The sequence below is a fragment of the Ceratotherium simum genome, chromosome X (genome assembly GCF_057802395.1).
Source record: "Ceratotherium simum simum isolate JZ-2026a chromosome X, ASM5780239v1, whole genome shotgun sequence".
NCBI classification, from domain to species: domain Eukaryota; kingdom Metazoa; phylum Chordata; class Mammalia; order Perissodactyla; family Rhinocerotidae; genus Ceratotherium; species Ceratotherium simum.
This window is the reverse complement of record NC_141940.1, coordinates 106075165-106088607: the sequence shown is the minus strand read 5'-3', so window position 1 is coordinate 106088607 and position 13443 is coordinate 106075165.

Genomic DNA, 13443 nt, shown 5'->3' with positions numbered 1-13443 from the left:
TGTACACCTGAAATTTTTACAATGTTATAAACCAATGTTACTGCAATAAACAAAAAATTAAAAAAAAAAAAAAAGAAAGTTCCTAGGAATTTTTTTTTAATAATTTTACTTATTTTTTCCCCCAAAGCTCCAGTAGATAGTTGTATGTCATAGCTGCACTCCCTTCTAGTTGCTGTATGTTGGACGCGGCCTCAGCATGGCTGGAGAAGCAGTGCGTTGGTGCGTGCCCGGGATCCAAACCCGGGCTGCCAGCAGGGGAGCGCATGCACTTAACCACTAAGCCACAGGGCCGGGCCCCTAGGAATTTATTTTAAGGAAATAACTATGGCCACAAGATGTTCATTGCAGCATTATTTAGTATCCACAATCAGAACTTAAATATCCAAGAAAATGGGGTGATTTGAATAAATTATGATATACTCATGAGAAGAACTATTATGCAGCCATGAAAAAGATATTCTAGAAATATATTTACTGATATAAGATGTGCATAACTCATGATTGTACCAAAAAATAAACCCACGTAGCTTCCAAGAAATGCACACCATGGTCTTGTATTAGAATCTTTTAGCCATAAGAATTGCTTAAATTTGCATAGGTCATAAAATTTTATTATAATGTGTGTCCAGAAAAATGCGGAGCCACAGAAAACCCTTCTCAACAGCTTCCTATTCAGGACTCATGAATAAACAAGACAATAGTCCTTCACAACTCAGGACAAGAAAGCAGCTCTGAGGAACCAGTTATTGCATCATCCCTCCAGAAGTATACACCTACTGTTCTCTTCTCTAATGATTCTGCCTTTATTGCCTTCCCTCTCTCTTATTTCTATGTCTTAGTCATTATTTGTTTCTTTTTTTATGTCCTCTTCTTTTACTGTTATTACTACTTTTGTTTGTGTGTCCCCAAGTGTGTATATTTGTGTGTCACAAACAAAACTCCCTAAGCGAGAGGATCCTATTGAGCCTGGTAGTTAGCATCCAGTATGGCGTGCCCACACTGGGTAGAGTTCTTATGGCAGGCTACCTACTTAGCTCCTGAGCCAGTCTTTGGTTAGTTATCTTTGGTTTCAGCATTGATTCATGATCCAATCAGTTTTGTCCAGGATACTGGAGTCACATGACACAAAGCATGGTGACATGCAGAAGAAGGTACTCTTTCTTGCTTTCCTCAAAAGGGAGTTATAGACCTGGACGACACTTAGAACTAACTTTCTGTGATGAAATTACACAATCTATAACATAGAGCATTTTATTTTGTTATTATTAATGGTTCCTTTTTTATATAAAACATATTCATTATCTGACTATAAAGAAAAACATCAGTAAAAGTAAGTTTTGTTTTATATTTTAAATCACTTGATCCAGTTTCCTGCCTAAAGGCTACTATATTCCTGTCAGTGATTATTTGTAAACATATGCCTCTTCAAAAACATCCACTCTGTCTCATGTATCATTTAATCAGCTATTCTCGCTCTCCTTTCCATCCTGATTCCTGCAAAAACCGTGTAATTAATGCTTATTAATGTCAGTGACTTCTAAATCCTAAAACATTCTCTTTACCCACTTGCATCATGTTTCATTTCACCTTTCTCTAAAAACGTATGTGGATATTGCAGCTAAGTAATTACTTAGATTGTATGCAGAATCTTGTAGAACTCAGTTTTGAGGCCACATGAGCCAAGAGTACTTCGTCTTTTCAAAATTTAGTAGTGCTTTTCTATCTTAAATGTTTCTTCATTCTCAGAACCTTGGGCTTTCTAACTTGCTCCTTTCCTGGCCTCAACATTCTCTAAAAATTTTCTTATCTGTAGGGATATTGTTTAATGTCTTACTTAATGTCACCCTAGTCTTTTTTGATTTCTTAAGCCTGCTGTTATGGTTCATTTTCTTCCTGCTCTAGCACACAATGAGTAGTGTTTTTTTTTTTTTACTTGACCTTTTTATTCTATCATCAATTTGATCCTGTTCTTTATAGACTCTCCATAATTTAAGTCATGTGTATTAGTATCTACTCTATGCAAGACTTTGTACTAGAAACTCTGAGGCACACAGGTTTCAGTCCTTGCCCATTAATGGAGCGAAGGAATGTATATAATTATAATATGGGGAAAAGGGACAAAGAAGAGAACATATAGCTAAGGGCTGTACTAGAAATATCAGGAGCAAGTGGAAGAATTAGCGAGGGAGGCAGTGTAGGAAGAATCTGAGGAATACAAAAATCATTGATAAGGGATATTATATTTTTTTATTTATAGCTCATGAACATAATAAGATAGATATTAAATAAATCACTTCGAATTGAAGTTCATTGAACAAGAAAAATGCAATATCAGGACGTCAGTAGGGGGAGAGGGTCTAGGAAATTGTTCATGAAGGAATGAGTCATCGCCAAATGCAGCAGAATGAAGACTAAGTAAGGACAGCTCCTAAAAGAAGCCATTAATTAAGAAGAAACTCTGGAATACCCATTCAGTAGAATGCAGATATACAAATGCCATGTTGCAAGCCAAAGGTTGGAAGGATTGTTACTCAAGCATCTGAGCATTTTGATAGTGAAAAGAGATATGAAAACATGGAGGAGGGAGGAGATAAATTGCATGAGAATGCTCTAAGAATAAAAATGATGAATAGCAGGGTGACCAGGACCTCGAAGAAGTGTGTTGGATGGCTCAAAGTATGAACTGAGATTTTTGAAAAAAACACTATCAACACCAAAAACTTGAAGCAATATTCAAAATATGTATATAAACAAAAAATTAAGAATAGAAAAAGAAGGCTATTTTAAGAACCTTCAAATTTACTGTAAAATGAAAAACTTCATCGTGGGGAAAGGACAGTCTTTTAAACACATGTTGTTCAGAAAACTGGATACCCACATGCAAAAGAATGAAATTGGACCTTACACCATACAAAAATTAACTAGAAATGGACCAAAGACTTAAACATAAGAGCTAAAACTATAAATCTCTTGGAAGAAAACATAGGAGAAAAGCTTCACGACAGTGGGTTTGACAATGATTTCTTGGATATGACACCAAAAGCACAGGCAACAAAAGAAAATATAACAAATAGATAAATAGAACTATATCAAAATTAAAAACTTTTGATGGGAGAAATCGAAACCCTTGTGCACTGAGTGGGAATGTAAAATGGTGCAGCAATTATGAAAAATAGTATGGCAATTCTTAAAACAACTAAACATAGAATTACCATATGATCCAGTAGTTCCACTTCTAGGTATATACCCAAAATAATTACAAGTCGAGTCTCAAAAAGATATTTCTACTTCCATCTTCATAGCAGCATTATTCACAATAGCCAGAATGTGGAAGCAACTCAAGTGTCCATCCACTGATGAATGGATAAAGAAAATGTGGTATATACACACAATGGAATATTATTCAGCCTTAAAAAGGAAGGAAATTCTGACACATCTTACAACATGGATGAACCATGAGGACATTATGATAAGTGAAATAAGCCAGTTGCAAAAGGACAAATACTGTATGATTCCACTTATATGAGGCACTTGGCCAGTCAAATTCACAGAGACAGAATGTAGAATGGTAGTTGCCAGGGCCTTGGTAGGGGGGAAATGGGGAGTTGTTTTTAATGGTTATAGAGTTTCAGTTGGGGAAGGTGAAAAAGTTCTGGGGTTTGGTTGTACAATGTTGTGTATGGATTTAACATTACTGAACTGCACACTTAAAAATAGTTAAGATAGTAAATTTTATGTTACGTGTATTTTACCACAATTAAAAATAAAAGAAACATAAAAAATGGTTAAGATGGTAATTTGAATGTTATACATATTTTATCACATTAAACAAACAAACATAACTCATCATATCTTGGAAAGCCTTTCTACCCTTCCTTAGCCACTGGCATTTTTACAATCCCATGAAGGTTCTAGGATCTTTCTTGTCTCCAGCCATTGCTCTTGTTCTCTCTGCCTGTAACCCTCTTCCCCTCAGTTCATCCTCTGGCTGTCTTCAAAGCTTTCAGGTTATTTTGTTTTTTGTGTGTGTGTGTGTGTGAGGAGATCAGCCCTGTGCTAACATCTGCCAATCCTTCTCTTTTTTTGCTGAGGAAGACTGGCCCTGGGCTAACATCCATGCCCATCTTCTTCCACTTTATATGGGACGCCGCCACAGCATGGCTTGCCAAGCGGTGCGTCAGTGCGCGCCGGGATCCGAACCGGCAAACCCCGGGCCATCGCCGCGGAGTGCGCGCACTTAACCGCTTGGGCCACTGGGCCGGCCCTGCTTTCAGGTTATTTTACTTTCTCAGAGGAAAAAAAAAAAAAAAAAAAAAACAACTTTTCTTGACCATCCAAATCAAAATTAGGATCCCATATTTTGATGTTTTATCTTACCTCCTACTTTTCCCTACAATAGTTTTAAGTATACATTTTGGGATGGTCATTTCTTACAGTCTATCTTCCCTGACAGACTGTAAATTCCTTGAGGACAGGAAGCATAGTCTGCTCAATACACAGCTGTATCCTCAACAGCTGGGAACTTGCCTAGCATAGAGTTAGTTTTCAGCAAATATGTTTAATGAGTAAGGGAAGCTAGTTGTTAATAAAACATATTTAATACTTAGGGTAAATATAGTTAAATAATTTATTGTCAATGCTGATGGCATCCTAGAAAAGTGTTAGTAACATTTGAAGAATAAAAGTGAGAACAATAGGGTTAATTGGTAGTTGTCATTTATTCCCATTCCCTTCATATACCTTCATACATCACAATGTAGAAAGCTAAAATTTCATTTTTATATTCTCTTCAAGCTAGGTCTCTGAATGGTAATTAGGTTCCACCAGTGAGACCCACTCTGAGGATCAAATGGCTTGGAGTCCATCTTCCTGCTATAACTGCTGTCACTGCTTTCAAAGCATTCATAAAGATATGTCTGTTTGTGGCCTGACGCAGGGTCCTGGTGACAAGTCATTAACTCGTGGGTATGAGAGGCAGATGTGACACAGCATGTATAGTGCCAAGAGTATCTTCCTTATCTTTGGAGCTCAGCTATGGTGAGTGCAGTGGCAGGCTACTGACTTTCATCTCTCCATTTTTAAGCACCTAAGTCCCTATATTAAATCCCTTTCTGCTTAAAATACTTAGAATGGTAAGTTCACTGCATTGAACCTAGAAAGATCCACATAAAGTTTTGAAAAGACTAGAACTGGAAAAATGGTAAGTTTTCATATTATTGACATATAGCTTTAAGCTCCAGCCATGGCAAAATTCTGAGAAAATAGCTAAATGAGGAAGTTGTGATCATTTTAAATGGAACAAAAGTGATCACGCAAAGCCAGCACAGAATCATTAAATGAATGTCATGGCAAGCTAACATTGTTTCTTGATGGAGACTTGACACTAGAAAAATGAGTACAATCCCATACTCACAGTGTACTTGGATCTCAGTGAGCATAACAAAAATCCCTCATGTAACCTCTGAGAATCCTTTCCCGGATCACTCAAGTATACTTGATAACTGTCCTCTATGCTCCTATATCATTTTGTTTATTCTTATATGATGCATAATTGTTACCACATTAGTTTGCAGTTACATTTTCACATATCTGTCTCCCATCTCTCTACATTTGGAGCTTCTGAGTGTCAATAAGCATATATTATTTTTCCATAAAGCCCTAAGACCTAGTATAATGCTTGTCATACTGTAGGTGTGTTCAATAAAATTGAATATTTGATATTGAATTATGACATAGCTAGGTAAACTCCAATAAATGATTGAAAAACATTAACTTCAAATGCACTGATTAGTGGATATATTTTAACTGGAGAGAGGTCTCAATTAGAATCACCCCAGGCTTTTTCACTCTGATTGAGTAATTTTTTAATCCTAGAAAGAAGTGTTGCCTTATCTTGTGCCAGTGTGTCATGATGTATTAAATTGGTACAGTGTCATTTTTTATTCTGCTTTGCAATTGAGCTCATCATTTTGTTTGGATGGTGTTCAGCCTCATCAACTAGATTTATAAATTTCTTTTTTTTTTTTTTTAACTTTTTTTTTTTTAATTTTTTGTTTATTGCGGTAACGTTGGTTTATAACATTGTAAAAATTTCAGGTGTACATCATTGTACTTCTATTTCTGCATGGACTACATCATGTTCACCACCAAAATACTAATTACAACCCATCACCACACACATGTACCGAATTATCCCTTTCACCCTCCTCCCTCCCCCCTTCCCCTCTGGTAACCACCAATCCAACCTCTGTCCCTATGTGTTTGTTTATTGTTGTTATTATCTACTACTTAATGAAGGAAATCATACGGTATTTGACCTTCTCCCTCTGACTTATTTCACTTTGCATTATACCCTCAATGTCCATCCATGTTGTCACAAATGGCTGGATTTCGTCGTTTCTTATGGCTGAGTAGTATTCCATTGTGTATATATACCACAGCTTCTTTATCCATTCGTCCCTTGATGGGCACTTAGGTTGCTTCCAAGTCTTGGCTATCGTGAATAAGAAGATTCAGGCTTTATCCACCTCTTTCCCTCTGCCCACCTCATTAACTTCAGTGCTGTGCCCACAATGGGTGTGCAGGGGGCCCTTTTTACACGACCATTTTCTTGTAACTCGTTCCCTCCTTCTTAGCTGATTCCTCTGCTGGCCTCCAAGCCTCCATGGCAGGTCTTTTTTCAATTTAAGAATTAGTAGATCAACGGAGGCTATTGTGTGTTGCCTCTCACTTCATCATTTAGAATAAACTGACTTTTTTTTTGGACAACACCCATATACTTAAGACACCCACATATTTGGAGTAAATCACTGTAAATAGGCAATCAGGAGAAAACAACAGCCTGTAGAACACATTACCAAGGAGTAGCAGGCAGCCAAGTTTATCGTAACTGGGCTACTAGCCACCAATTTAAAGCTTTCGTCTGAACACACTTTCACCACACACAAGTCTGTTTTTCTGTACAACATAAATGGAAGGGGACAAAACACTGCTGCTCTAAGTTATATTAAATTGCTATTTTTAAACACAATCCTGGCTTTGAGTAGGTAAACATGCCTTGGAAAATGCATATCCAAAAAAAAAAAAGAAGGATGCTAAAAATAAGAGAATGTACATAAATAAACATGAAAAGGGGTCTTTTTTGTAAATTACTTCCACCACCACCATCACCCTCTACCTCTTAGCATAAGGTTAACTTGCAACTAATTGGCTCTGGACGTATTAGAATCAGTCCTTAGATAATGCTACTGAATGTTTTCTCTGTTTTTTAGTCTCTAATAACACTCTCTGACAAAGGGAAGGCAAACAACTACATTCTACTTCATTTGAATGCTGGAGAGTCTTTGTAAATTTTGATATTTTAAGTTCCAAACTGAAAATAAGCATTTTCCAAGAAAAAAACTATTTTGGAGGTGAGTTATTGAGAGTGTTCTATTCTACTAATGATATTCTACCACAGAGCAATGAATGTGAGCTTATAATCATAAAAATACTTGATGATGCCTTTTTATCCAAATATCCCAGAGCCTTAAAGGAAATTAAAACTCCATCCATTTGCATACTGCTTTTGATAGGGAATAAAATAAACAAACAGGCAGAAAATTGTTTAAGGAGTTTCTGTGCAATTCATAGTATCAAAATCATCGACAAAAATATTTCTGATTCCCTGCCACCAAATCTAACTGAACATGTCATTTTCCATTAAAAACTTACATGCAACCTAAATCCTATATTCTGCCTTTAATCATCAGCCCACTATGTCCATTTTGCGATTTAAGAAAAATCCTTTGTAAATACCACTTCGTTCTTATCCCTTTTTCCAAACCTCTACTCCCAGAATTTCAAAACCTTCTCCTAAGATGTACCTTCCTGGGCTTTACATAAAAAACCTTGAGAGATTTCAAAGAAGCAGTTCCACATTCTCCCCATGCACAAATAAAATCTTTTTAAATTAACGGAAAGATCTACATCGTTGGAGAGAAGAGTGACATCATAAATGGCAGCTTACTAGCACAAAGGAAGGTCAATGCTGTGGTCTGGGAGCCAGGCGGCCCTGGCCCTGATCCAAAGAGACTTGCATTTTTGTTTTGTTTTGTTTTGTTTCCAGCCCATCAATCCACAGAAAAGAGGTAGAAAAACCTCCTTCTCCCAGACAGGATGCATTCCTGGAGTTCTACTTACCTATGGTGCCTAGAACTGGGAGACTTGCAAAACACCAAGGCCCGAGATAACTACCAAGAGTTACTTTACCTTAAGAACAGCTCTGAAGATTTGAGAGCTAATCACGAAGCTCTTTCAGTCTCTTCAATGAGACCAGTTGTTCCCTTCAGCTCTTCTCTCAGCCCTTGCTACATCAAGTGTTGTCTACCAGCGTTGGCATCACCTGGGAGCTTGTTAGAAATGGCCTAACCTCTGACCTCTAAATCAGAAACGGCATTTTAACAAGATCCCCAGGTGGTCCAAATGCACATTAAAGTCGGAGCAGCACTGGGCTCAAAGTGTGTTCAGCTTCTGACTACAAGATTTGGCAAAAGACGAGAAGATGATATTTGAAGAACTTTTTAGCTCTGAGAGATTTTGGCTCTCTACAGTCAAGCTTTAAATTGTGGCAAAGATCTACAATATTTAAAAAGTTTTTGGCTTCTCAATTCTAGACATAGAGATTTTAGCTTTCATTTTCTTTTTACTTTTTTCCTTTTATTTTGACAAAATGTCACCTTTGTTACTGATAAGTCTTAAGCCAATGTGGCTGAGGTGTGAGGGCCAAATGGGCTTGTTAGGTCTTCTGGCCCTGCTTCTAACTTTTAATTCCCTCTTCTCCAATTCAGACTTTTGGACAATAGTTGTAAGGAAAGAAATCAGAGCAGACACACAAAGGAACATAGCCTCACATGACAGAAGGAAAGACGACAGAATCCCTAGTCCTTACAGGCATCTAATCAATTACCTCAATGAATTTAAGAAACATGGAGTAAAAGTGCAATCCTCAACCAGTGGGGAGAAAGGGGTGTGGGGCATGGGGCTGGAAGTGTTACCCTGGGAAGGCCCTTCCAGTTGAGGTTCCTAATGTCTTTTAGGATATCTTCCTCATTTTTTTTTTATCATTTGTCAATCTGTACATTTGAATGTACAAAAATCCAGTTTCTACCAGACATTATTAAGAATTATAAAATCATTTTTACTTGGAAATGTGTTGGGAACATACACACACACATGCACGCATACACATATGCCTAAGTTTCATGTCGTTTAAAACATCTCTTGCCCGTATCAGAAAAACTGTCCTTTCCTGACATGAAGAAAAGGATTCCCATGGGGAATTTCTTGCCTACAGAAAGGGACACGCTGCAGAGGTTTTATCGCTAGTGGCTAAACCAACACCATTCCAGTATATGAGAAGAGGGATGACCTGCAGATCTGGGATTTTAACAGTGGAGATATTTTTACATATAGTTCAATACTTGAAGTAAATGCAAAACATAGCTGACTACATAGAAGTGTCGAAAGCTCATCATTTATACTCAAGTAAGCCAATTGCAGCATTCTGCACCAGCACCCAATTCTGAACGCTTTTCACCTAGATATCCTTCTGCAATTCAGCTTAAATGGTAGAAAATTAAGGACACATGAGCCAAGAATGCCAAAGAGATGATCAGAAATCCATGATGACCAATAGGTCAAATTATACCTAAAATTTTGTTTCTCAGTAAAACATATTTTTAGATAAACAAATATTTATGTCATGCTAAACATATATGCACTCTTTTAGAAAGTGAAGAGTTTGTTTACAAGAAAACCTTCTGAAATGGAATCATATGTTTTGATCTTCGCAGGATAAAAAATTAAAAAAATTAAAATGTTGCCTTAAGGCCCTAAAGACAGCCATATGCTTTTGCATACATTTTCACAACTCAGCAGCTGCTCACTGAACCTCTTCCATTTCAAGTTTTCCTGTTGACCACTCTCTTCTGCAAGGCTTCTGTGACTGCCGGATGGAAATATTTATGAAAACACTGGGGCAGCCAGGATCGTCCAAGTGTTTTCAAAATGTTTGCTTGGCAAAGAGTTGCTGGCAGGCAAAATGTGCTCCTAGAAGGGTTTCAGTAAGTGTTTATGCCTCCTCAGTGTATTCCATTTGTAAATGTGGGCAGAGACCTAAACTGTGATCTCTAGAAGCTTTAAATGAAGAAGCTGAAATTCACTTTGCCTTAGAGAGGCTTCACACCTGCCAATCCTACCCCTTCCAAATCATTTGAATATATTCATGGGCAAGCTCCCTTTTTAACCACCTCTATAATCACAGACACAAACTGAGAAACTTGAGGCTCCCAATGATCTCCCGGAAAGAAATCAGCGAATTTGTTTCAGAAGAGTTGTTTCTTGAATGCTTGACTTATAACTTTAAGTGCTAAGAAGGATGATGAGGTAGATGGGGAGATGTGGGAATTTTCAGACAAGAGGGAAAGATGTAGAAGAACTGGAGAGGATTATGCATTCAAGGAACAGTAGTAATATGGTGATGACTATTAGAACATTGGCCATCGGAGGAGTGAGGCAGGGGATTAGGCCAGAAAAGTAGGCAAGACCCACATCATAAAGAACTTTCTAAATCATATGCAGGAAGTTGCAGAATCATAGAAGTGATTTAAGCAGCTCTCTGGTATGATTTGATTTTTATTTTTAAAAGACCATTTGCTGCAAAAGTGTCTGAAGCCATATTGTAAACTGGAGCAACACTGAACTTGAACCAAATAGGAAGGGATTGGAAAGTTTGAGCAAAGAGTGACAATGTTATATAAATGGAATCATACAACACGCAACCTTTTGAGACTGGCCTCTTCTAGTCAGCATAATGATTATGAAATTCATCCAAGTTGTTACTTGTATCAATAGTTCCATCCTTTTTATTACAGAGTATGATTTCATTGTATGAATGTACCACAATTTGTTTATCCATTTACCTATCAAAGGGCATTTGGGTTGCTTCCAGTATTTGGAGATTATGAATAGAGCTGCTTTAAACATTATGCACAGATGGAACTGTTTTGTTTTCTGATTATGGTGGTGGTTACACAAATCTATATATGGGTTAAAATTTATAGAACTATAGACCATAAATGTTAATTTTACTGTATGTTAAATTTAAAAATAAAATTTTAAAAAGTGATAACGAATTGAACTAAGAAAGTGGCAATGCAACTAGAGAAGAAAGATTTGAGATAGTTCCAAGGTTGATTCAACAGATTAAGTTTTACTAGGAGACAGAAATTTCAAGGGACTAGACATCAGCAATTTCAGGGACAATAGTGAGCCTCATCCACTCATTCATCATTGGTTTTCTGGATTTGATGAGATCTTAAGAAGAAGAAGAACGATAAAAATTAAGTAAATAAAAACTAACCCAGATGGCTCTTGGGGAGTTGGTGTTGCTATTGTCAACGCTTCCTGGGAGAAACACCTTCACACTTGATCAAGTCACAGCTGCCACACCAACCCATCTGGACTCTGGAACTTGCATGACACAAGCCCAATAACTTCTTTTAGTCTAATAGGCATCCACATATGTGCCTACACCATTGTTTCTTTAAAAAAAAAATAACACCTGGATAAAGAAACAGAAAGGAAAGATCTTATGTAGAAAAGGCAGCATGCAGCATATGGTCTTTTCTGTCCTTAGCTAAGCTGTGTTAGAAAGAGTTCAGGAAAGTCTTGAGATACCACTCCATTATAATTCCACATGGATGAGGCTTGTTGAACCTGGAATCACACATTGAAAAAGCAATTTGGCAAAAACTTTTAGACACTTTGCCATTAAAAGGTCAATATAAGCGAAGGAGGAGGAGGCAAATTTCACTAGGTAAATAGCTAGGTATGCCGCCAAGTGAATTCGTTGATCAGATCTTTTTAAAACTAATAGCCAACAGTAGGTTATCAAAAGCTTGTCAGCCTATGGGTATTACAGAGAAAGAGGAAATTATGAGATGGTCGCGGGGATGGCCAAATGCAACAGCTGGGAAATGAAGTGAAAACCAAGATAAATGTTTCTCCAAGACTGGCTGTGTGGTACATTGATTGCAAAATATCTCAAATTCTTTACTTCTCTCTATATCCACCCTTTACAATATGGCTTTGCAGTTTCTCCCATTAAGAAGTGAAATCTATTTCACTAACCACTAAAACCTGGAAAGCCTTTACTTACAAAGCTATAGTACCCAAAACAGCATGGTACTGGCACAAAAACAGACACACAGATCAATGGAAGAGAATCAAGAGCCCAGAAATAAACCCACACATCTATGGACAGCTAATTTTCAACAAGGGAGCCATGAACATATAATGGAGAAAGGAAAGTCTCTTCAACAAACGGTGTTAGGAAAACTGGACAGCCACATGCAAAAGAATGAAAGTAGACCATTATCTTACACCATACACAAAAATTAACTCAAAACGGATTAAAGACTTGAATGTAAGACCTGAAGCCATAAAACTTCTAGAAGAAAACATAGGCTGTATGCTCTTTGACATCAGTCTTAGCAACATATTTTCGAGTACCATGTCTGACTAGGCAAGAGAAACAAAAGAAAAAAAAACAAATGGGACTACATCAAACTAAAAAACTTCTGCACAGCAAAGGAAACCATGAACAAAATGAAAAGACAACCTAAGAATTGGGAGAAGATATTTTCAAACCGTATATCTGATAAAGGGTTAATATCCAAAATATATAAAGAACTCATACATCTCAACAACAAAAAAAACTAACAACCAAATTAAAAAATGGGCAAAAGATCTGAACAGATATTTTTCTAAAGAAGATATACAGATGGCCAACAGACACATGAAAAGATGTTCAACATCACTAATTATTAGGGAAATGCAAATCCAACCTACAATGAGATATCACCTCACGCCTGTCAGAATGGCTATAATTAACAGGACAAAAAATAACAAATGTTGGAGAGGATGTGGAGAAAAGGGAACTCTTACACACTGCTGGTGGGAGTGCAAACTGGTGCAGCTACTCTGGAAAACAGTATGGAGATTCCTCAAAAAATTAAGAATAGAACTACCATACGATCCAGCTATTCCACTTCTGGGTGTTTATCCAAAGCACCTGAAAACATGAATGCACAAAGATAGATGCGCCCTTATGTCCATTGCAGCATTATTCACAATAGCCAAGACTTGGAAACATCTTAAGTGCCCATCAAGGGACGAATGGATAAAGAAGATATGGTATATATACACACAGTAGAATACTACTCAGCTATAAAAAAAGATGAAATCTTGCCATTTGCGACAACATGGATGGACCTTGAGGGTATTATGCTAAGTGAAATAAGTCAGATGGAGAAAGTCAAACACCATATGATCTCACTCATAAATAGAAGATAAAAACAACAACAACAACAAACAGATACAGAGATTAGATTGGTGGTTGCC